The sequence below is a fragment of the Hyperolius riggenbachi genome, chromosome 1, assembly GCF_040937935.1.
Source record: "Hyperolius riggenbachi isolate aHypRig1 chromosome 1, aHypRig1.pri, whole genome shotgun sequence".
Taxonomy (NCBI): Eukaryota; Metazoa; Chordata; class Amphibia; order Anura; family Hyperoliidae; genus Hyperolius; species Hyperolius riggenbachi.
The window spans coordinates 78,774,484-78,801,056 of NC_090646.1; the positions used below are offsets into that span (position 1 = coordinate 78,774,484).

Here is a 26,573-nt window from a genome sequence, read left to right on the forward strand (position 1 = left end):
TCCTTTTTTTTTTCCTTTGCAGAAATGATTGGAACCGTCTGTGTGCCAGTTGGTTGAAATTTCAGCAATAAAGTAAATCTAGTGGCGCTGACTAAACAAATTAGGTTTCAGGTGGCGGGGCTCTCCCTGTCGTTTTTTCACGCAAAGCATTTGGAAAAGATTATTTGATCATCACGGTGCAGAACGCTTTCACTGCTCTGAATAATCACGCTGTGATTTTAACTATTTAAGGTCTGCTAAAAAAAACCTAAAAGAAATGACTTCATTAGGTGTAGCTGACTCCTAGGAGCGTCCAGTGCCATAGATGCTGGGTGACCAACACCTAAAAAAGAAAAAAATGAAAAACCCAAATGGTGCGGTACCTCACAGGTAAACTAGCAAATGGCACAGAAAATAGTGGCACTCACAAAGGAAGGCTGCACTAGGGGCAACCAACCACTGAAGCATGGTGGAGGTGTATAAACCCGACTCCACTCGGGTGCTCAGCTAGAACTGGATGCGGTCACATTCTTGGCAAAACAACAAAGGTCCTATCAGTGGCACAGCCATTAGGTACCAGAGTACACCCCTCCAGGGGATAGATAAAACTGAGTAAAAAAAACAACAACTAAAATTGAAGAAGAGGGGTGGCTTACCTCAACATTCATATATGGGAGCAGGCAGTTTTTGGCTCAAGATACACCTTTGGAACTGTATTTGGCCTGAGGAAGTGGGCGCAGACCCACAAAACGCATTGCCTGTGCAGATTAAAATTCATATGTAAAAGAATGTGTTGTTAATGAGGTAAGCCACCTCCCCCTTTTTAGATTTTGATAACAGTGAGGTTTTACCTCCAGGGTGGGCTCTTCATGCTTTGTATCTGTTTCTCCTGCCTTTCATCATTGCAGGTTGCTAGGATCTGTGCCTTCTAGAGAAAGCACGTTATCAGAGATGTACCTATAGATGTACCTATTGGGGGAGCAGCGCCTGCAGCCGCAGAGTTGTGAAGCTGCAGAGCTGTGAAGGGCCCCAACTTGTAATCCTACATTCCTCCAAAACAGGGCTCACCTCTCCAGAACATGAAGGCCGCGCCCTTCCTTGGACGTGCTGCCGTGGCCGGGAGCATTCTGCGCCTGTTCAGTTACAAGTCTTAACCACTTGAGGACCGCCCCCAGCCGATGGGCGGCGGCAAAGTCCAGGCCCAAACGACCGCAATACGCCCATCGGCGGGGGCGGCTGCGTGGGTGGCTATGCGGCGATCGCGTCATTCGTGACGCGATCAGCCGCCGGGGACTGGCTCCGCCCACCGCTCGTAGTAACCCGCCGGCCGTTCGGAAGCGCCGGCGGGTTACTAGCACCCGGATCGCCGCATGGAAATAGTATAATAGGCTTTGTAATGTATACAAAGCCTATTATACTGGCTGCCTCCTGCCCTGGTGGTCCCAGTGTCCGAGGGACCACCAGGGCAGGCTGCAGCCACCCTAGTCTGCACCCAAGCACACTGATTTCCCCCCCCTGCCCCCTGATCGCCCACAGCACCCCTCAGACCCCCCCCTGCCCACCCCCCAGACCACTGTTTGCACCCAGTCACCCCCCTAATCACCCATCAATCACTCCCTGTCACTATCTGTCAACGCTATTTTTTTTTTATCCCCCTCCCTGCCCACTGCCCCCTCCTGATCACCCCCCCCACCTCTCAGATTCTCCCCAGACCCCCCCCCCCAGACCCCTCCCCCCGTGTACTGTATGCATCTATCCCCCCTGATCACCTGTCAATCACCCGTCAATCACCAGTCAATCACCCCCTGTCTCTGCTACCCATCAATCAGCCCCTAACCTGCCCCTTGCGGGCAATCTGATCACCCACCCACACCAATAGATCGCCCGCAGATCCGACATCAGATCACCTCCCAAATCCATTGTTTACATCTATTCTCTCCTCTAAACACCCACTAATTACCCATCAGTCACCTATCAATCACCCCCTATCACCACCTGTCACTGTTACCCATCAGATTAGACCCTAATCTACCCCTTGCGGGCACCCAATCACCCGCCCACACGCTCAGATTGCCCTCAGACCCCCCTTTATCAATTCGCCAGTGCAATATTTACATCTGTTATTCCCTGTAATAACCCACTGATCTCCTGTCAATCACCTATCAATCACCCCCTGTCACTGCCACCCATCAATCACCCCCTGTCACTGCCACCCATCAATCAGCCCCTAACCTGCCCCTTGCGGGCAATCTGATCACCCACCCACACCAATAGATCGCCCGCAGATCCGACATCAGATCACCTCCCAAATCCATTGTTTACATCTATTCTCTCCTCTAAACACCCACTAATTACCTATCAATCACCTATCAATTACCCCCTATCACCACCTGTCACTGTTACCCATCAGATTAGACCCTAATCTACCCCTTGCGGGCACCCAATCACCCGCCCACACGCTCAGATTGCCCTCAGACCCCCCTTTATCAATTCGCCAGTGCAATATTTACATCTGTTATTCCCTGTAATAACCCACTGATCACCTGTCAATCACCTATCAATCACCCCCTGTCACTGCCACCCATCAATCACCCCCTGTCACTGCCACCCATCAATCAGCCCCTAACCTGCCCCTTGCGGGCAATCTGATCACCCACCCACACCAATAGATCGCCCGCAGATCCGACATCAGATCACCTCCCAAATCCATTGTTTACATCTATTCTCTCCTCTAAACACCCACTAATTACCCATCAATCACCCCCTATCACCACCTGTCACGGTTACCCATCAGATTAGACCCTAATCTGCCCCTTGCGGGCACCCAATCACCCGCCCACACCTCAGAACGTCCTCAGACCCCAGCCCTGATCACCTCGCTAGTGCATTGCTTGCATCTATTTCCCCCCTCTAATCACACCTTGAGACATTCATCAATCACCTCCTGTCACCCCCTAGCACACCTACCCATCAGATCAGGCCCTAATTTGCCCCGTGTGGGCTTCTGATCACTCGGCCAAACCCTCAGGTCCCCCTCAGACCCCCTTCCGATCACCTCCCCAGTGCATTGATTGCATCTATTTTCCCCTCTAACCGCCCCCTGAGACACCCATCAATCACCTCCTGTCACCCCCTAGCACTCCTATCCATCAGATCAGGCCCAAAACATCCTGTCATCTAAGAGGCCACCCTGCTTATGACCGGTTCCACAAAATTTGCCCCCTCATAGACCACCTGTCATCAAAATTTGCAGATGCTTATACCCCTGATCAGTCATTTTGAGAAATTTGGTTTCCAGACTACTCACAGTTTTGGGCCCGTAAAATGCCAGGGCAGTATAGGAACCCCACAAGTGACCCCATTTTAGAAAGAAGACACCCCAAGGTATTCTGTTAGGTGTATGATGAGTTCATAGAAGATTTTATTTTTTGTCACAAGTTAGCGGAAATTGATATGTATTGTTTTTTTTTTCACAAAGTGTCATTTTCCGCTAACTTGTGACAAAAAAAAAATCTTCTATGAACTCACCATACTCCTAACAGAATACCTTGGGGTGTCTTCTTTCTAAAATGGGGTCACTTGTGGGGTTCCTATACTGCCCTGGCATTTAAGGGGCCCTAAACCGTGAGCAGTAGTCTAGAATCCAAAGGCCTCAAAATGACCTGTGAATAGGACGTTAGGCCCCTTAGCGCACCTAGGTTGCAAAAAAGTGTCACACATGTGGTATCGCCGTACTCAGAAGAAGTAGTATATTGTGTTTTGGGGTGTATTTTTACACATACCCATGCTGGGTGGGAGAAATCTCTCTGTAAAAGGACAATTGTGTGTAAAAAAAAATCAAACAATTGTCATTTACAGAGATATTTCTCCCACCCAGCATGGGTATGTGTAAAAATACACCCCAAAACACATTATACTACTTCTCCTGAGTACGGCGGTACCACATGTGTGGCACTTTTTTGCACCCTAAGTGCGCTAAGAGGCCCAAAGTCCAATGAGTACCTTTATGATTTCACAGGTCATTTTGCGACATTTGGTTTCAAGACTACTCCTCACGGTTTAGGGCCCCTAAAATGCCAGGGCAGTATAGGAACCCCACAAATGACCCCATTTTAGAAAGAAGACACCCCAAGGTATTCCGTTAGGAGTATGGTGAGTTCATAGAAGATTTTATTTTTTGTCATAAGTTAGCGGAAAATGACACTTTGTGAAAAAAAACAATTAAAATCAATTTCCGCTAACTTGTGACAAAAAAAAAAAATCTTCTATGAACTCACCATCCTCCTAACGGAATACCTTGGGGTGTCTTCTTTCTAAAATGGGGTAATTTGTGGGGTTCCTATACTGTCCTGGCATTTTAGGGGCCCTAAACCGCGAGGAGTAGTCTTGAAACGAAATTTCTCAAAATGACCTGTGAAATCCTAAAGGTACTCATTGAACTTTGGGCCCCTTAGCGCAGTTAGGGTGCAAAAAAGTGCCACACATGTGGTATCGCCGTACTCAGGAGAAGTATTATAATGTGTTTTGGGGTGTATTTTTCCACATACCCATGCTGAGTGGCAGAAATATCTCTATAAATAGACAATTGTGTGTAAAAAAAATAAAACAATTGTCATTTATGGAGATATTTCTACCACCCAGCATGGGTATGTGTAAAAATACACCCCAAAACACATTATACTACTTCTCCTGAGTACGGCAATACCACATGTGTGGCACTTTTTTGCAGCCTAACTGCGCTAAGGGGCCAAAAGTCCAATGAGCATCTTTAGGCTTTACAGGGGTGCTTACAATTAGGCACCCCCCAAAATGCCAGGACAGTAAACACACCCCACAAATGACCCCATTTTGGAAAGTAGACACTTCAAGGTATTCAGAGAGGAGCATAGTGAGTCCGTGGCAGATTTCATTTTTTTTTGTTGCAAGTTAGAAGAAATGGAAACTTTTTTTTTTTCTTTTTTTTGTCAGAAAGTGTCATTTTCCGCTAACTTGTGACAAAAAATAAAATCTTCTATGAACTCACCATGCCTCTCACTGAATACTTTGGGATGTCTTCTTTCCAAAATGGGGTCATTTGGGGGGTATTTGTACTATCCTGGAATTTTAGCCCCTCATGAAACCTGACAGGTGCGCAGAAAAGTCAGAGATGCTTGAAAATGGGAAAATTCACTTTTGGCACCATAGTTTGTAAACGCTATAACTTTTACCCAAACCAATAAATATACACTGAATGGGTTTTTTTTTTATCAAAAACATGTTTGTCCACATTTTTCGCGCTGCATGTATACAGAAATTTTACTTTATTTGAAAAATGTTAGCACAGAAAGTTAAAAAAATCATTTTTTTGCCAAAATTCATGTCTTTTTTGATGAATATAATAAAAAGTAAAACTTGCAGGAGCAATCAAATAGCATCAAAAGAAAGCTGTATTAGTGACAAGAAAAGGAGGTAAAATTCATTTAGGTGGTAGGTTGTATGACCGAGCAATAAACCGTGAAAGCTGCAGTGGTCTGAATGGAAAAAAAGGCTCTGGTCCTTAAAGAGAATCTGTACTCTGAAATTCTTACAATAAAAAGCATACCATTCTATTCATTATGTGCTCCTGGTCCCCTCTGTGCTGTTTCTGCCATTCTCTGCTGCAAACCTGGCTTGTAATTGCCAGTTTTAGGCAGTGTTTACAAACAAACTAACCAGCTTCTAATAGGCTCAGCTAAGCAGAGTGTGTTAGTCACACAGAGCCTGCAGGGGGTGTGTACAGCTTCTAGCTAATCACAAGCAGCCCTGCACATTCCAGTCTGACTGCCTCAGCCTGACTGTGCCGACTATAGAGAGAAGATTAGATCATATAACAGAGATAACACAGCTACTGTGCAATTAGGAAAAGCTGCAGTAAGCCAGACCACATTAGAAAAGGCATAGGAACTTATAGCATAGAAGAAATAAAGATAAACAATTTGTTACAGAGTCTCTTTAAGGGGCGAAAAGACTGTGGTCCTCAAGTGGGTAATTAACTGTGCAAGCACAGAAGAACACTCCTGGCCACAAGAGCATGATGGAGGAGGCATGCAGCTAGGGCAGCGCATGCCCAGTAGTCAGCAACTACCCTATCTGACAACTTGACAATGGAGGGGACCAGATGGACACCAAGGGAGCTGACGGACTACAGAAGGCTGGAAGAAGCTCCAGGTATAAATCATTTTTTTTTTAATTTTTCATCAATTCTGCACAATGATAGCGCATAACTAACACATTTACACATGGCAGAGGTACTTGAGATGATGTAAGGCAGGATAATGGCAAACTATAATTATGCTATAATTATGTTGAGAAACACCATCCTAAGTCATCAGCCGCTTCAATAGAACCTATTTCACAATATCAAGCAACCTCATCAGGGCTGTTTTTAGGCATAGACAAACCAGGCAGATGCCTGGAGTAACAACTGTAGGAGGGGGCACAACAGAGCTAGTCTCGGCACACTGTACTTTATGGGATCCTTACAGCCAACTGTTAGTTCCATTAAAGGACCACTACACTATTGCGAAAAAAGTAGGCAGTTAAAATCTGACAGAAGCGACAGGTTTTGGGACAGTCCGTCTCCTCATGGGGGATTCTCAGGGTTTTCTTTGTTTTCAACAGAATTTACTGAACAGCAGTTTAATTGCCAAAATAGTAATATACCAGCCAGCCTCCCTACTCTCTTGCACACTATTCTGTCAGACTTTGCAATTGCTGTTCAGCAAATGCTGTAAAAAACCCTGAGAATCCCCCATTAAGAGATGGACTGACCCAAAACGGTTCTGTTAGATTTTAACTGCCTACTTTTTTTCACGATAGTGGTCCTTTAAAAAAGGAATGGATATGGGCACTGCTGTGTCAATTGAGGCAACTGTGATTGGACTTCCAGGACATTATAACCGTTATTGGAAGGGTTTGTTATATGGGTTCAGTGAGTTTGGGCCAGTGAGATGTACAGTAAATGGCCTCAAGATTGTGCATGTTGTGGCTTCACAAATGCTTTGCTGCAAACCTCGTTTGTAACGAGTGGTTATTTCAGTCAACGTTGCTCTTCTATCAGCTTGAATCAGTCGGCCCATTCTCCTCTGACCTCTACCATCAACAAGGCATTTTCACCCGTAGGACTGCTGCATATTGGATGTTTTTCCCTTTTCACACCATACTTTGTAAAAAAAAGTACCTAGAAATGGTTGTGATTGTGAATGAAAATCCCAGTAACTGAGCAGATTATGAAATACTCAGACCTACCCCTCTGGCACCAACAACCATGCCACGCTCAAAATTGCTTAAATCACCTTTCTTTCCCATTCTGACATTCAGTTTGGAGTTCAGGAGATTTTCTTGACCAGGACCACACCCCTAAATGCATTGAAGCAACTGCCATGTGATTGGTTGATTAGATAATTGCATTAATGAGAAATTGAACAGGTGTTCCTAATAATCCTTTAGGTGAGCATATATATATATATATATATATATATATTCAGTGGCTTGCAAAAGTATTCGGCCCCCTTGAAGTTTTCCACATTTTGTCACATTACTGCCACAAACATGAATCAATTTTATTGGAATTCCACATAAAAGACCAACACAAAGTGGTGTACACAAGACCAACACAAAGTGGAACGAAAATCATACAGGATTCCAAACATTTTTTACAAATAAATAACTGCAAAGTGGGATGTGCATAATTATTCGGCCCCCTGAGTCAATATTTTGTAGAACCACCTTTTGCTGCAATTACAGCTGCCAGTCTTTTAGGGTATGTCTCTACCAGCTTTGCACATCTAGAGACTGAAATCCTTGCCTATTCTTCTTTGCAAAACAGCTCTCAGCTCAGTCAGATTAGATGGACAGTGTTTGTGAACAGCAGTTTTCAGATCTTACCACAGATTCTCGATTGGATTTAGATCTGGACTTTGACTGGGCCATTCTAACACATAGATATGTTTTGTTTTAAACCATTCCATTGTTGCCCTGGCTTTATGTTTAGGGTCATTGTCCTGCTGGAAGGTGAACTTCCACCCCAGTCTCAAGTCTTTTGCAGTCTCCAAAAGGTTTTCTTCCAAGTTTGCCCTGCTTTTGGCTCCATCCATCTTCCCATCAACTCTGACCAGCTTCCCTGTCCCTGCTGAAGAGATGCACCCCCCGAGCATGATGCTGCCACCACCATATTTGACAGTGGGGATGGTGTGTTCAGAGTGATGTGCAGTGTTAGTTTTCTGCCACACATAGTGTTTTGCATTTTGGCCAAAAAGTTCCATTTTGGTCTCATCTGACCAGAGCACCTTCTTCCACATGTTTGCTGTGTCCCTCACATGGCTTGTGGCAAACTGCAAACGGGACTTCTTATGCTTTCTGTTAACAATGGCTTTCTTCTTGCCACTCTTCCAGAAAGGCCAACTTTGTACAGTGCATGACTAATAGTTGTCCTATGGACAGAGTCTCCCACCTGAGCTGTAGATCTCTGCAGCTCGTCCAGAGTCACCATGGGCCTCTTGACTGCATTTCTGATCAGCGCTCTCCTTGTTCGGCCTGTGAGTTTAGGTGGATGGCCTTGTCTTGGTAGGTTTACAGTTGTGCCATACTCCTTCCATTTCTGAATGATCGCTTTAACAGTGCTCCGTGGGATGTTCTAGGCTTTGGTAATCTTTTTGTAGTCTCAGCCTGCTTTAAATTTCTCAATAACTTGATCCCTGACCTGTCTGGTGTGTTCTTTGGACTTCATGGTGTTGTTGCTCCCAATATTCTCTTAGACAACCTCTGAGGCCCTCACAGAGCAGCTGTATTTGTACTGACATTAGATTACACACAGTTGTACTCTATTTAGTCATTAGCACTCATCAGGCAATGTCTATGGGCAACTGACTGCACTCAGACCAAAGGGGGCTGAATAATTATGCACACCCCACTTTGCAGTTATTTATCTGTAAAAAATGTTTGGAATCATGAATTATTTTCGTTCCACTTCTCACGTGTACACCACTTTGTATTGGTCTTTCACGTGGAATTCCAATAAAATTGATTTATGTTTGTAGCAGTAATGTGACAAAATGTGGAAAACTTTAAGGGGGCCGAATACTTTTGCAACCCACTGTGTGTGTATATATATATATATATATATATATATATATATATATATATATATATATATATATATATATATATATATAAGCATGTTTAACAAATGACCATTTACGCTTTATAGCTTTTCACCAGTAAAATTAGGCTTAGTTACAAATGACTGTACTTTGTACCCCTTGTCATAGTAGACCCCTTTTACCCCTCTCTACTCTAAAGAAGCACCCAATTACTGTTTGGCAAGTTATTCTGTAATTATGCAGCCATTGTACTGTATGTATGGAGTACTGAACATAACATGAAAGTTGCTTTCTTTATATAAGATTTAAATTTTTGTATTATTATTATTTTCTTGCTGTATCAAATATGTTAGCTTTTTTTTCATTAGCATAAAATATTGGTCTGTTTACAAGTGAAATCTGGTGCACAGTCTGGAGACACATATGGTTCTGTTTTCCTTAAACCGCAGGTCTCTGCAAACACTCACTGCGGGGCTTCCCATCATGCCCCTCTGTGCACTTGTCTGCCTTTAGAGCAATATAGTCTCCAAGACGGGGACTGATGCTCAGTTTTATAAATCCCCATCACCTTCCTACCTCAGGGATCTGAATTATGGTCAGATGTAAGGTGCAGAGCATTTCTGATCAAAAATCTTAATTTCCAAACGGAATATAGAAATCGGAAAACAGAAATCGGATTTCTGCAGAAGCACCACATTACAGCAACTCAGTGATTTTAGCCCAATCACAGAACTCGGAAGCATTGGACCAATCAGAGAATGCAGGGTCAACGCTGAAGTGTTTGGCCAGTCAGAGAATGCAAAAAAATGACCCCCCACCCACCACCAAAAGAAAAAGATTCCTCGGAAATCAGAAATTTGAACTCTGAGAAATTGCTTATCGGCGTTGGTTGAAGTCGGATTTTCTGTGGAATCGGAAATTGGTATTTCCGACCTTGATCCTTGCATTGCGGGGTCTATAGGTCGTGGACCATGCTAAGCCATGCTGAGGACTCTGCCACATTAGTAGCTGTGCGCCCTGATATTGCTCGGCTGGCCACGGAGGAATGTGGCACTGGGTTGTTGTCATCATCGTTGGTCGTTGAGGTCATGCAAGTTGCCACACTGCTGTTGCCAACATACGTGTTTAGACATAGCTCCCTCTCTTCTGGAGTCTCTCTTTAGGAACCAAATCGTTCCTCCTCATTTGTCCCTCTTTCAGGACTGATGTACAGCTCTATGTAAATATATGTATTTTTCTACAAAAAAATGTGACTCTAAACGTTATTCCCATCCTTTACATTGATATATTTCTTATTTTTAGATGCTACCATAAAGGAAAATGAACCAGGATAGAAAGGACAAGTGTATTTTGAATTCTAAAACAACTTATTTGTCTCTTGAAATCTTTATGGTATGCGTGACTAGGGGTGTGCCGGGGGCTGGACCAGGGGTGTGGCTTAATTGTCTCTCTTTCTTATCTCAAAAAGTTGGGAAGTAATTAAGAACAAGTGTGCTGGAGGGGTTTAGCATGGATATCCGTACTTGAAATGTGGTGCATGCCAACTCATGGCTGTTGAGAGCCTGGCTGGCGAAGCCTACGGGGGGTAGTGCTGCTGGCGTAGCTAGAGATCATGGGGCCCCATAGCAAAACTTTCCTGGGGCCCTCAGATGTAGGCACTTTTAAGCAATGCCACCTGTCCCTACCCTATGAATATGAGTAAATTGGGTAATTTACATTCTCATGCAATCAGAGCCGGCCCGCCCATGAGGCGGGGTGAAACTTTTGCCTCAGGCGGCACTTCTGGGGGGGCGGCACCTGCCCGTCCGTGTGTGTGAGAGGTGAGTAATCCCCGCCCGTTGCCTCTTACAAATAGCTGCAGCCAGCACGGACCTTGTTAAAGCTGGAGGGGAGCGGAGGACGGGGGACCCAGGCGAGGGAGGGGGGGGGGGTCCGACCCCCCTCCCCGCCGCTAGGCCCAATACCCCCTTCCTGCCCGCTGTCCCCTCCAGCTCGGGCGGCCCCCCACACACACGGCTTGTGGGGGGGCGGGGGGCGGCGGCGATTTCTTTGAAAATTGCCTCAGGCGGCAAAAAGTCTAGGGCCGGGCCTGCGTGCAATCAACACTGCTCATAGTTCATGGGCCCTGAGACAAAGTCAGAGGGTGGAGAAACACATGAAAGTTAATGGTGAATACATTAAGTACCCTCTGGGCCCCCTATGCTCCAGGGCCCCATAGCAGCTGATATGGCTGCTATGGCTATTGCTCCACCCCTGCTGCTGAGATTCACCATCATGATGATGGATGTTATTTGGCTGGATTGGATCACTCCCATCACTACAAAATGGGCCCAAAGAGAACCATTGCAACAATGTCTTCACTCATCAGTAACTCGGAAGTGCACTTCCTACAGAGTTGGTTTCTGAGTGATCACGTGTTCCGAATTCTGTCAGCTGTGTTTATGGGAGGTTGGAGGTGTTATGTTTTACAATGCTATCATTGATATGTATGTTTTGGGGCTTTTTAATTAAACGTGCAATACATTTGTTTATCCTTTTTCACCAAAGTACTTCCTACAGTGTTTCTGCACATGTAATAATGAATTGGGTTGAGACGAGGTTAATATCTTTATGGTAGATATCAGTGGTGTAGCTAAGGAGCTATGGGCCCCGGTGCAAGTTTTACATTGGGCACCCAAGCACTATATACCTAACAATAAGGACCTGAACCCACTAACGCAGTTGTGTCCGCTTTTCAGCAACACATTAATGTTGCAGATGCTGAAAAGCGGACACAACTGCGTAAAACTGTGCACAACTGTGTACAGGGCCGGTTTCCTGTTAGGCACTGTAGGCACGAGCCTACAGGCGCCTGATGATGGAAAGGCAGCTCCCCTCCCCAAGCACCTCCCTCCCTCCTTCCCTATGCAGAGTCCTGATGACAGTGTAAATGAGAGGTTACTCATCCTGCTCTCTGCATTCCACTGACAAAATCTCCCTTCAGTCAGGGGCACCTCTAGCTACTTAATACTTGGGTGCACCTTTAGCTACTTATTGCTAAGGGACACCTATAGCTACCTGTGTCGGGCAAGGGAAGTAAGAGAGAAGTGACAGCTGGGACAGTCAGCACACTTGTGCGGTGCAGTTAGGTTGGGGTTTGTAGTTTCATGGAGGGCATAATCTAAGGTGCCAGGGCAGCTGTGCCTATAGGCTCCTGGGAGGTAAATCCAGACCTGACTGCGTTAGTGGGCTCAGGCCCTAACCGCTATTCAAAGCATATATAGAAGTGATTATTACAAGCAAAACCAGTTGCCTGGCTGTCCTGTTGATCCCCAGCTTCTTAATACTTGTAGCCATAGGTCCTGAACAAGCATGCAGCAGATCAGGTGTTTCTAACAGTATTGTCACATCTGACAAGATTATCTGCATGCTTTTTTTCTGGTGTATTTCAGACACTACTGCAGCCAAATTGATCAGCAGGGCTGCCAGGCAACTAGTTTTGTTTAAATGGAAATCAATATGGTAGCCTCTATGTCACTCTTACCTCGGGTTCACTTTAAAGAGAACCCGAGGTGTGTTTAAAGAATGTTATCTGCATACAGAGGCTGGATCTGCCTATACAGTCCAGCCTCTGTTGCTATCCCAAACCCCACTAAGGTCCCCCTGCACTCTGCAATCCCTCATAAATCACAGCCATGCTGTGAGGCTGTGTTTACATCTGTAGTGTCAGTCTCAGCTGCTCCCCCGCCTCTTGCATAGCTCCTTTCCCTGCCCCCGTCCCGTCCCTCCAATCAGCAGGGAGGGAAGGGATGCAGGCGGGGACTGGAGTTCTGCAGGAGGCGGGGAGAGCATCAGACTGACACTATAGAGATAAACACAGCCAGCTCTGACAAGCTGTTTGTCAGCAGCGTGGCTGTGATTTATGAGGGATTGCAGAGTGCAGGGGGACCTTAGGGGGGTTTGGGATAGCAACAGAGGCTTGGCTGTATAGGCAGATCCAGCCTCTGTATGCAGATAATATTCTTCAAACCCACCTCGGGTTCTCTTTAAGCCATTGGTGACAACATCCGTTTCTTCTTCCTTACTCAAGATGTCTCCTGTTGTATTCAGCAGTAATATGCAGGGTCAGTTCTGTGCCAGGCAACATCTGCTGCTTGTGCTCTGGAACAGAACTATCTTCCTGTCCTCACAGGGGTCACTGGGATTATGGGATGTTGTGCTGGCTTCCGCCTCTATTCTGCAACATCTCCTGCATGCCAGAACAGCTAATGGCAGCTATAGAGAGGAGAACTGACAAGTGCCCTAACATCGCTGTGTAACTGTGACTAGCATGCATTGGTATAGGTGCCTGATATACTCTTTGCCAATCAGTTATTTGAAGATTGATTGAGCAAGCTGAACTTCAAAGCATTATGGCCTCATCCCTTTCAGGGTCACTTCAGTCTTACCAGCAGACCAGAAATGTAGAACATTTCAGAATTGGACATCCGTACCAGTGACAAGATCATAATTACCCATTAGTGACAGGAATTGTATTTCCCACTTATTACAGGAGCCACACTCCCCACTTGTGACACGAGCCACACTCCCTACCAGTGACAGGTCCACACTCCCTACCAGTGACAGGATCTACACTCCCCACCAGTGACGGTATCCACACTCCCCACCAGTGACAGGATCCACACTCTCCACCAGTGACGGGATTCACACTCCCCACCTGTGACGGTATCCACACTCCCCACCAATGACAGGATCCACACTCCCCACCAGTGACGGAATCCACACTCCCCACCAGTGACAGGATCCACACTCCCCACCAGTGATGGAATCCACACTCCCCACCAGTGACAGGATCCACACTCCCCACCAGTGACAGGATCCACACTTCCCACCAGTGACAGGATCCACACTCCCCACCAGTGACAGGTCCACACTCCCCACCAGTGACAGGATCTACACTCCTCACCAGTGACAGGATCTACACTCCCCACCAGTGACAGGATTCACACTCCCCACCAGTGATAGGATCCGCTCTCCACCATAGACAGGATCCACACTCCCCACCATAGACAGGATCCACACTAACCACCATAGACAGGATCCACACTCCCCACCAGAGACAGGATCCACACTTCCTACCAGAGACAGGATCCACACTCCCTACCAGTGACTGGATCCACACTCCCTACCAGTGACTGGATCCACACTCCCCACCAGTGATGGGATCCACACTCCCTACCAGTGACAGGATCCACACTCCCTACCAGTGACAGGATCCACACTCCCTACCAGTGACGGGATCCACACTCCCTACCAGTGACGGGATCCACACTCCCTACCAGTAACGGGATCCACACTCCCTACCAGTGACGGGATCCACAATCCCTACCAGTGATGGTATCCACACTCACCACCAGTGATAGGATCCACAACCCCCACTTGTGATAGGATCTACACTTCCCACCAGTGACAGGATCCCCACTCCCCACCAGTGATGGTATCCACACTCCCCACCAGTGACGGAATCCATACTTCCCACCAGTGACAGAATCCACACTCCCCACCAGAGACAGGATCCACACTCCCCACCAGACACAGGATCCACACTCCCCACCAGACACAGGATCCACACTCCCCACCAGACACAGGATCCACACTCCCCACCAGTAACAGTGACAGAATCTGGAATTGCAGAATTAATAAAATCTGGAATCCCCACCAGTGACAGGATTAGGTATATCCAGCACTGACTGACTGTCCAGTAATTTTGACCAAATAATGCTGTTAAGACAAACATGGGTTACTATTGGGAAATTAGAGCTGGGAATGTACATTCTGTCATGAGTATGAATTATATTATTACTAGCAAAGGGGCAAGCTTCCGGTGCAGATAAGACAACAAAAAATCGGCCTCTATGGCTGTCATACCGCGTATACATGAATTGTTTAGCAAAGATTTTCAGTTGTAGCCAGGCCCGGCCCTAGACTTTTTGCCGCCTGAGGCAATTTTCAAAGAAATCGCCGCCGCCCAACACAAGCCGTGTGTGTGGGGGGCCGCCCGAGCTGGAGGGGACAGCGGGCAGGAAGGGGGTATTGGGCCTAGCGGCGGGGAGGGGGGTCGGACCCCCCCCCCTCCCTCGCCTGGGTCCCCCGTCCTCCGCTCCCCTCCAGCTTTAACAAGGTCCGTGCTGGCTGCAGCTATTTGTAAGAGGCAACGGGCGGGGATTACTCACCTCTTCCTCGTTCCAGGCCAGCGTGCGCTCCACTGACGTCACTTCCTGCTACGCCGCAGGAAGTGACGTCAGTGGAGCGCACGCTGGCCTGGAACGAGGAAGAGGTGAGTAATCCCCGCCCGTTGCCTCTTACAAATAGCTGCAGCCAGCACGGACCTTGTTAAAGCTGGAGGGGAGCAGAGGACGGGGGACCCAGGCGAGGGAGGGGGGGTCCGACCCCCCCTCCCCGCCGCTAGGCCCAATACCCCCTTCCTGCCCGCTGGCCCCTCCAGCTCGGGCGGCCCCCCACACACACGGACGGGCAGGTGCCGCCCCCCCAGAAGTGCCGCCTGAGGCAAAAGTTTCACCCCGCCTCATGGGCGGGCCGGCCCCGGTTGTAGCATCGATTTTCAGTTGTAGCATGGATTTCCAGTTGTAAAAATCATTCAGACACCAATTTTGGGTCATTTTCACAAAAGATTAATGAAATTAAATGTATTCCCTTGTTAACAATACATAAAATAGAGGCCATGTAACTTGTGAGGGTTTTAGGAGTAAATATGAGCACCTAAAAACCCTACATAGATATAGGAGAACATACAGTGTCCATGACTGTATCCTTGGTTGGAGCCATACTCAGGCCTACTGTCTCGGACAGTAGAAGAGCAAAGCACCAAGCCACCTTGCCGTTCATATCTAATTTCTTAGATCTCTTCAATGCTCTGTATGTCCTCTTAACATAAACTTTCAAAGTTGAAAAGGACAAGCACAGCGAGGAAACGGGTGTAGACTCGGAAAGATGTAGAAAAGGCCATCATTTGCAACATCCAGAGCGGAAAATCCAGGAGCTATTAAGGCCAGACAGGAAACAGAACTGTCTAGAGACATGCTGGTACCACTTCAATAAGAAGCTATAATAAAGTCACCACGCAAATGTCAAACCAGATGACTGGAAAAGTCCTGTTTTACTAAAGCACACAAAGAAACAATATATAATCTACAGGCACATCCCAGTTGAGCAAACATCAAAGAAATAAAGCTAAACCAGAAATGGAATGATATGATAAAATGCAGAGACTCATATGTAAGTACCAAATTTCAGACATCCTGAAGTTCTCCGTAAACGCAGATAGGTTAAGGTTACCTAGTATTTGTCTCTCTCTCTCCTGTTTGGCAGCCTCATCTGCTACATACTTGTCTACAAGGGTGCATGTATGGCAGGTGTCAAGGGCGCCTCTTATTTTAAAGAACTTAGGCCACTGCTCTGCTCTGCAGCATGGTATTCCCCATATACAGTATATTCCTTCACTCTCCCCTAGAGATCACGGTAGCTGGCTGGGGCCCTGTGTCCAAAGCAGGTCATTTTGGCGCTGCCATGCTGTGCCTGATCTGGGTGCCGCCATAGACGTAAGGATACTACCTCTACAACCATGCAGCGGCCTTTAAAGTGTAATTCAGGTCACAGCAATCGCTGGATCCCAAATTTCTTCACCTTCTGAGTTGCTTTCGAATAGTATTTAACGCTGCCTGGAATTTAAGCAGCAGCAGGGTGAGCCGGCATTCAGCTGACCCTGCACTCGACAACTGACCGGGCGGACGAATAATGCGTACGCCCTTGTGTCAGCTCTGCTCTTTATTGTCATGTGATGAGGAGGCAGGGAGCAGAGCAAATCAGGGAGATGGGAACATTATAATTAGAGGGCTGTCTGTTATTGGTGGTCCTGTCTGTTATACAGGTCTGTCACGGAGGTGCTGTCTACTACTGGGGGCTCTGTGGAGGGGGTCCCCCATGATGGGTAAGAGGGGGGGGGCATAGCTGAAGGGGAAGAAGGGAAGGCCATCTTTTTAGCGGGTATGTCAAAGTACTATCAGTTACATGGGTCCATCATTGGATCTGGCTATTACTGGGACATGCATGCTGCCTAATTATGTTATTTCGAAAAATGCTTAATTTTGTAATTAGGCTGCCTTGTTTTTATTTGTGGGACATTCTACTGGCTGGTTAGATTTTTTTTTTAGCAGGACATGCTGGGGGACATGTAAACGCTGAACTATAGCCATATTAAAATTTTTACAGAAAATGCTTCCGTTCATTTCGCTTGGTCACAGTCATTTAAAGTTAAGACTACACCTTAACATTTTGGGAGGTTGCAACCCCTCTGCCAGCCCCAAACTGTGAATCGAGGGAATGAGGCCTGATCCTGGGTAGGCAACAGTGTAACTCGTATGAACCGTAAGTACCAGGCTCTGGCTGAATGGAATCCACCAGACACTGACTCAGATGAGATTATCAAAGATTTATTTGCAACCGAACAGTGGTCACGGTAGTTGTAATCAACCCAAAACACTTCAATGTCAAAACACACCTCCTTTGCACATCAAAGGTTAATAAAACACTATATTTAGTCTTCACAGCCGGTGCACCGGTAAAACCTGCGCAAAGAAACGGTTAGTTACATACAAATTATAGTGAGCTAGAATAGGTCTTCTTATACAACAATCAACCACTTTACAGCATATACAGATCACAGTACCGATGTTGGGCGTGGGCTGGGGAAAGGGCTGGTCTACTGAGCAATTCAGTCCAATACCTAATCAGTTCTCAGTCCCTTGCAACCAAATCCAAGTTATATTGCTCAGCAAAACCTTGGGGGAAACGCGTTACAGTTCGCAATATGGTACTGAATAGTTGACATTTCATTGGTTGGTCCAATCAGGACATTTACCTTGCTCCAAGATCTTTTAGACTCTTTAGGTTGTATTTTTAGCACTCAATACACTTTACTCTTAATAACTCCCCTCTGGATTGGGCTTCCCAAAACAACAAACAAAATATAATATAAATCAAATAATCAAAAAGGGTTAAAGAAAAATAAAGATAAATTAAATAAAATATAAAGTGACCGATGCACCCCTCTATACCATCAACACCACCCTCCTACAATAGAACTCTCGTTAAATGAACTTTGACTTTAAGGCTGAATCAGCTCTGAATTCGAGTTAATGCAAAACTTGTAATCCAAGTAGGTTAACTGTATCTTGGTCAGATGACAGTTCACTTTCTCTGTAGCACACTTTAATATCACAAGAGGCAATGCAGCTCATCTTCTTCCACTTAGCTTTGCAATACTGACAGATATCAGACTCTTTGTAATTATGCAGAACACATCAACATATGAACTTTAACTTTTGACTTGAATCGGACTTGACAGGAATAATGTCTCTATGTAACAGGACCATAGGCAAGCGGGGGCTGTGTCAGCTCAGCAGGGTACTTAATGGTGGCTATGAATGTCTCTCAGTGACAGTAGGGCCTGGACTTTTTATAATCAATAGCAACTTGTCTTTCTTTATATCAGCAGCTTTCTTCTGCATAAACAACTGTATTCTCAGCACAATGGCTATCATTCATAAAAGTGTGGTCGGTAAAGTAAATCCATGCGGGAAAACACCGCATTCGGTATTTTAGACTTCTGTGCGCTCATTCATAAAAATGTTTACAGTTGCGATAGCAGTGCGGTGATTTCCCGAACTAGGCTGTCGGTAGGCTGGCGTAACAGGAGAAGCTGCCTGAGTCCCTCTGTGCGCTGCTCTTACTGCTGCTGCTTGGGAGGTCTGTCTCCATTGACTTAGCTGTAATCCGCATGCTTATCGCTACTTCCAAGGGAGCGGTATTCCCCGTCCTCATACTGCTTGCTCTAATCTTTATGAATTGACATTTAGTAACATTTGTTAAGATAATCACCGCACAAGGCGGTAACTTATCTCTCTGCTCGGGAATGTCAGCTTTTCGTGCGGAATCAGCCTTTATGAATACACATTTTGCTATGTGCTCGGTAAAGTCATTTTCGCATGCGGGAATGCTTTATGAATGATAGCCAATATCTCTGTGACTGTACAGCGCTCTCACATAAGCAGTCTTTTAGCAATACCACTCAGGGACAGAATTTGGGCCTCTCCAGGTTCTGAGTTGCTATCATCAACAAGCTTACGCTGGACACTGGCTACTAACTGTACACACTTTATGGCTTAGGTTTAGCTCTCAGGCCTATACTCATCTGACTGCAAATGTCTTTAGGTCAGGGTTAGTCCGGGTCTGCCGGCTCCGGCCTCCGCTGTCCTTACTGTATGGCTGCTGGGTCCCCCTAGCTTCCGGGCGACTGCTACGGCCTTTCTCTGCACTGGTCTGGGCTCCCACCCTGCTCCGCACCACTTGCTCCTGCTCCAGTCCTCTCTCCTCCACGCTCTCTCCCACTCTCCTCCAGCTCATACTAGTTCCCTACGGTTACACCCTTCTAGACCCTGCCCAGGGCTGGGCCAAGGCAGAGGCGAGAGAGGCTCCAGCCTCCAGGCGCAGTGTAGGAGGGGACACACAGCTCACTAAGCTATCATTCCCTTATTGTGTTTGAAGCAGAGAGAAATAAGAAAAGGGGATACATGGCAGTGACTGCAAGCCAGATAACTAGAGATTACGGTTTTGGGGGCATTGGGGCACCTCTTAGTCTAATAGCAATCAGTGTGTGATTGCTGGGGTAGGAGGGATGGAGGGGCGCACTTTGGTGTCTCAGCCTTGGGTGCTGGGGGGCCTTGTCCCGGCTCTTACCCTGCCCCCTGCGCCTGCTCTGTATCTCTCTGACAGGCCGTGCGGGGCTCTGGAAAGTCCCAGCAAATTCCTCTACTTTGCATACTGCAGTCGCTTAGCAACTAGTTATGCGACTTTTCTAGCACTTACTTTCCCTTCTCATGCGCCGTTTTGGTTCCATCAGCCTGATACTTAGTCTTAAATGCGCCACACACTTAGTAATGCTTTAGTAATCTGTAACCCTCTTTTGGGGGTTACAACTGTACTTGTAAGTGTGTAGGAGGCTCTGGAGGTCAAATGAGACCTATTCATTGGCTGCCAAGTGTAAAGCCTGGCACACACATTCAATTTTGATTGGCCAATCACTGACCAATTTTAACACACGCACACACACACACACACACACTTTTGAGGGCCTCCTAGCTAGTTTTGTTATTATTTGCACAAGATTGGTAACATAAGGTTTTGAACGTATGATTGCTGTGATTTTTTTTGTCTTCTGGGTTGCTTTCTTGTGACTTTAGTTGTGCTTCAAGCGTTGTTAAGGGGCCCATACACTGGTCGATTTCAGCCATCGATCGATTCTATAGAATCTATAGAAATTGATTCTTTCAAATCTATTGATCGATTTGTGGTGGATTTCGATCGATTTCAATGGATTTGATCCATCTGACAGGATGGAAGATCTAGGTCGATCTGCTGCTGGGAGCAGATCCATGGCCCATAGAGTTGCATTGGACCTAATGGTCCAATAATGCATTTAGATAGATTTCCAACAGATTTCATTCTGAAATCTATTGGAAATCTGTTCCTAGTGTGTGGCACACATCAGATAGATTCCTGTCAGATTTGACCTGGCAGGCATCTGACAAAAATCTATCTGATGGTCGAATCTGCTGCAAATCTATAAGTGTATGGCCACCTTTACTACTACTACTCTGCTTTCAATGCTTTTATTGTATTATGGGTTGCTGTTTCTGCGTGACTTTGACTTTGCTTTGATAGTAATCCCTCTATAGAAAAGTGTCATAATGGTTCCCTGTTGCTCAAGCACTCTTCAGCGCTAGCTATATATACACTCCTCAATAAAGGCTTGCAGGAATCATAATAAATGGCATTCTCATAGATATGCCGTGAATACCACAGGGGTATATAAATTGCTGTTGCATGCATGACCTTCATACAAGCTCGGTCTATTTACTCCTAGTAACAGCAATGGAAAATTCTTTAAGCCGGAGCTCAAAAATAATAGTGAGACAAAACAAACTTCGTCTTATAATTAGCATTTCCCCAGTGTCCCTCTGTTCGATTCGCCAGCAGTTCATCCAAACCGGTCAAAAGGTTCAGGCTAGGTTCACAGTGGTCAGTTGCATAAAGCACACGTTATAATAAGTGTGGACTGCAATGGAGACTGGACATAGACTTTAAAGAGGAACTTCAGCCTAAACGACTACTGTCGTTAAGTTACATTAGTTATGTTAATTAAAATAGATAGGTAATATAGTCTCTTACCCACCCTGTTTTAAAAGAGCAAGCAAATGTTTGATTTCATGAGGGCAGCCATCTTTTTGGTTGAAAGGAGGTGACAGGGAGCATGAGACACAGATCCAACTGTCCTGTGTGCTGATCACCCTTCCCAGTTGCTAGGCAACATGAATAACAACATAGGAAATCCCATCATGGTTTGCACAGCATCAGGGGAAAAAAGCCCGGGAAGTTTTCTTTGATGGGTGGAGCTTAGCTAAAAATACGGCTACAAATGATGCTTTGGTAAGAAAAACAAAGTTCTGATGCTGTGAAACTGTTAAAGAAACACCAAGCCTTTTCAGTTCTGCGAGTAGATTTTTAGTCCGGAGGTTCACTTTTATACAAAGCAGTTACGGGGACAGGCCCATAGAATTGTATGGGTCGTGAGCTGACATGAAGAATGAGGCCGGTTTCACATTATAAACTGGTGGCAGCGTTTCCGCCGCACCGCATTGCACCGCTAAAAAAAGGCCTTTGGGAAATATACCGTAACGACTGGGTATTCCCCATCTGGCATTGGGCCTAGCAGGAAGTGATGCGCGCTTGCCGTCACTTCCTGCTACAGGGTATGTGGAAGTGCACGGAAGCGCATTGTAAAAATACGCTTCCGTGCAGGCGCGACCTGCTGTCACGTCGGGAAGTGTTTTAAAAGCCATATGACTTCTGGACCGATGCAGATCGAAGCAAGTCGATGCAGAAGCCGTGCAATAACGTAGTTTTTGATCTGCATCGGGGACGTGACTAAAATCTCACGCCCGTTATGTCGTATAAACGTCTCCATAGGCTTTCATTGCATGGCGGTGAGGTACAGTAAAAATACCACACCACCTCTGTGTGAAAGGGCCATCACTCTTCAACCAAAAGCGGTCAGATGGATTGGGGATCGCTACCAATGATTGATCGTTTCCCCGATCCCTATGGCCGGCGCATCTGCTATTGTTGTTTGCAGCAGTAGTAACGAAAAATTGTGCAAACAATAATTTACACGTTCGTGCCCAGCATGCGCAAGTCAATGAGGATCGATCCTCAATGACTCAATTGGACATGTCAGTCATTGAAAAACAAACAATGGGTGTCGTGCGTCGTTCAACATTGTTTAACACATTTTTGCGCAAAATCATTCTCGGAAAATCATTTGGTGGGTCTTAGAAGGGGTAAAGGAGGAGGGGCTAAGAAGGGAGCCATGGGGACAATAATTATTAGTGCATCAAAATTTGTGTAACCTGTGGCAGGCAAAGCAAAGGGCTGTGTGATAAATCATAAAACCATGTAAACTATGTCACTTCATTCAGTAGTTAAAGGACCAACATCATGAAAAATTGTAAAATGTAAGATTAATGTAAACACATTCAAATAAGAAGTACATTTCTTCCACATTAAAATGATCTATAAATTACATTTCTCCCATCTTGCTGTCACTTACAGTAGGTAGCAGAAATCTGACAGAACCGACAGGTTTTGATCTAGTCCATCTTTTCATGGGGAATTCTCAGCATGGCCTTTATTTTTTTATAAAGATGCCCCTAGCAATGGATTTATACAAAGATGCTGGCCAGCCTCCCTGCTTGCTGCACACTTTTTTAGCAGTTGGACGGAGCAACTGCCATTCCCTAAATGCTTTTGAAAATAACGAAAACCCTGAGAATCTCCCATGAGGCTAATCGAAACCTGTCTTTTCTGTCAGATTTCTACTACCTACTGTACATGACAGCAAGATAGGAGAAAAGTCACTTGTGGCTCATCTTATTGTGGAAGAAATGTACTTCTTATTTGTATGTGCTTACATGTATTTTGAATTTTACAATAGTGGTCCTTTAAAGAGAATCTGTATTGTTAAAATCGCACAAAAGTAAACATACCAGTGCATTAGGGGACATCTCCTATTACCCTCTGACACAATTTCGCTGCTCCCCGCCGCATTAAAAGTGGTTAAAAACAGTTTTAAAAAGTTTGTTTATAAACAAACAAAATGGCCACCAAAACAGGAAGTAGGTTGATGTACAGTATGCCCACACATAGAAAATACATCCATACACAAGCAGGCTGTATACAGCCTTCCTTTTGAATCTCAAGAGATCATTTGTGTGTTTCTTTCCCCCTGCAGTTCTCATGCACGGAAGTTTCAGGCTGCTCTTTTCTTCCTGCAAACAGCTTTGCCCTTGTCTGTAATTCCTCACTATGTGAAAGCCCAGCCAGCTCAGAGGACGATTTATCCAGCTTGTAAAAGATAAGAGAGAAGAGAGAAGCTGCTCTAATCCTAAATAACACACAGGCAGTGTGCATAGAGGGGCCTGGAGGGGGGAGTTCATAGCAGAACCACAACACTGAAGAACTTGGCAGCCTTCCAGACACAGGCTGACAAGTCTGACAAGAGAGAGATAAATTGATTTATTACAGAGACTGTGATAGTACAAAGTGCTGCAGTAAGCCAGAACACATTAGAATAGCTTTTGGAACTTGTAGGATGATAAAAAACAGGATGCAATTTTTGTTACAGTGTCTCTTTAAGTGTTGCTTTCAAAACAAGTTTTTTTCTTTCTGATGCAAAAATTAGCTCTTTAAACGTAGAAATTCGCAAACCACTAAAAATCATTCTTTTTAAGACAAAAAATGCACACCAAAAAAAAAAAAAAAAAAAAAAAATCACAAAATTATTTTATAAGGCATTTTCGCCTTTTACATTATTTTCATTAAAAATCAATGAGAAAAGAATATCGTTCTTATCGCTCTTCACTAGTAGTTAATACAAACATGCTACTGCCCCCAGTGCTCAGCAATATTACCGACGGTTAGTGCAACCCTCGTCGTCATGCTGTGTTGCTGTGTTGCTGGCTGCATGCGCACAAACTGTCCATACAATTGTACAGGCATATTCCAGAGCTCTCAACAGCCCCTCTTTGGTAACCCAATCTCCTTTACAGTAGGGACCAAATCCCTTTGTCCCTCCTACCTCCTCATTTGTCCCTCTTTCAGGACTGATGTACAGTTCTATGTAAATATATGTATTTTTTAACTGAAAAATGTATTTAATTGCCATGTAGACTTATTTTTGTCTTTTAAATTAATATATTTCTTCTTTTTAAATTTTAATATGAAGGAAAAGTAGTGACGATAAAAAGTTCCGGTGTGGTTTGAATTATAAAATTACATCTTTTTCTTATGAATTCTTTCTGTTATCAGTGACTAGGGGTGTGGGTGGCCACTAATGATACAATTTGCCAAATTATCGTTTACAAACAATTCTTCGGGGGAGCGAAGAATTGAAATTGGAAATGATCGTTCGGGACCTCTAATGGATAAAAATCTTCTAACCAATCCGATCAGATTAATGAAATCGATTTTTAGAAGGTAAATCGGGGTGAGGAAAGATTTATATGATGGGCAACCACTAAGTAAACACAGTCATTTATAAATGAATATTGTAAAAAGAATAAGCAATTTTATTCATTACCGTATATATTCGAATACAAGTCGACCTCATGTATAAGTCGACTCCAATATTCAACCCTCTTAAAGAGAATCTGTATTGTTAAAATCGCACAAAAGTAAACATACCAGTGCGTTAGGGGACATCTCCTATTACCCTCTGTCACAATTTCGCCGCTCCTCACCGCATTAAAAGTGGTTAAAAACTGTTTTAAAAAGTTTGTTTATAAACAAACAAAATGGCCACCAAAACAGGAAGTAGGTTGATGTACAGTATGTCCACACATAGAAAATACATCCATACACAAGCAGGCTGTATACAGCCTTCCTTTTGTATCTCAAGAGATCATTATACACAGGCAGTGTGCAGAGAGGGGCCAGGAGGGGGGAGATGGATCACAGAACCACAACACTGAAGAACTTGGCAGCCTTCCAGACACAGGCTGACAAGTCTGACAAGAGAGAGATAAGTTGATTTTTTACAGAGACTGTTATAGTAGAAAGTGCTGCAGTGAGCCAGAACACATTAGAATAGCTTTTGGAACTTGTAGGATGATAAAAAACAGGATGCAATTTTTGTTACGGAGTCTCTTTAAGCTGGAATTTTTTATTGACTCAAGTATAAGTCTACCCAGCAAAGTTAGTGGCAGCACTTGGGAATCAGGAGGGGTTAATGACTGCACTGCATACATTATTGCAGCCATTAACCCCTCCTGTCCTTTAAGTGCAGCCAATACCTCCTCCGGGCCCCCAAGTGCTGCAATTATTCACTAACTTTTATGCAGCTGAGTATTCCCCGCTGCCCCTTTCCTAGTTAATTGTTGTGGCCAGGACTTTTAGACCTGTGTTTTCTTAGGCCTGGTCACATTTATGTTTATACATTTGCATATTAGTTGCCTATGGGTTCTTCTTCTGAGCAGCCATGGACTGTATTATAGAGAGCAGCTTTGCCGATACAGGGATTTTTGGAATTACATTTTATGCGCGGAGCCAAGAGGTGAACAAAATGGCTCTGAAAAGGTCTAATGGTCTCCGTCTCCCACACGTGAGCCCGATAACAATCTGAGGCATGTCCTGATGCTCACAACTCCGGCCAAATAAAACCAAGAAAGCGAGTGGAGCTGCTTCTAATCACGCCACTCTGCCCCGAGACTGTCAGTTTTCATAAGGTACACGTGCGGGCTTGGGAAAGGCAGGCAAACATGTGGTGATTTAGCTCATTCACTACAGAGAAGCTAGAGAAGTATTATATCTGCTGCCAGAAGTTCCTCCACATAAGCTGAACTGTGTGTATTTAAAGCTAGGCAGGCAGGCCTGAAACACACTGAGCAGGGGAATCAAGGTGAAAGCTGGACCATTTATTTTTTTTAATAGCTTCAACTCAAAAATTTCAACTGCTATTTATAATGATGGAATGGGCAGATCCGTAGTGCCAGGTCACACTTTTACTGCAATAGTTATTTAATCTAATGGGTCCTTAAATTAGCCTCTTCTACTGTAGAGAGGTGAGGAGCGGGTGTACATGGCTTTTCTCCGCCCGTAATGTTGGCGCAGGGTGAGCTGAATGACGGCTCACCCTGCTGCCGCACAAATTCCAGGTTGCGTTAATTACTATTCCCCCTCCAAGTTCTAACAACTCATAGGCAGTATTAAATAGGGGTCCAGTGATTGCGAATTACACTGCTGCACATCCGTAAACATAATACCGTTATGTCTATGGCGGAACACAGGTCAGGTGCAGCATGGGGA

General features: G+C 45.2%; 1 protein-coding gene across 1 annotated transcript in view; it reads right to left on the reverse strand.

Annotated features, from left to right (window-relative positions):
• Positions 1 to 21,476, reverse strand: part of SPON2 (spondin 2) — a 40,229-nt gene extending 18,753 nt beyond the window's left edge. Inside the window, exon 1 of the mRNA XM_068275590.1 lies at positions 21,388 to 21,476. The gene's annotated coding sequence lies outside the window, so the exon portion shown is untranslated. The remainder of the gene's footprint in view (positions 1 to 21,387) is intronic.
• Positions 21,477 to 26,573: the final 5,097 nt, after the last annotated feature.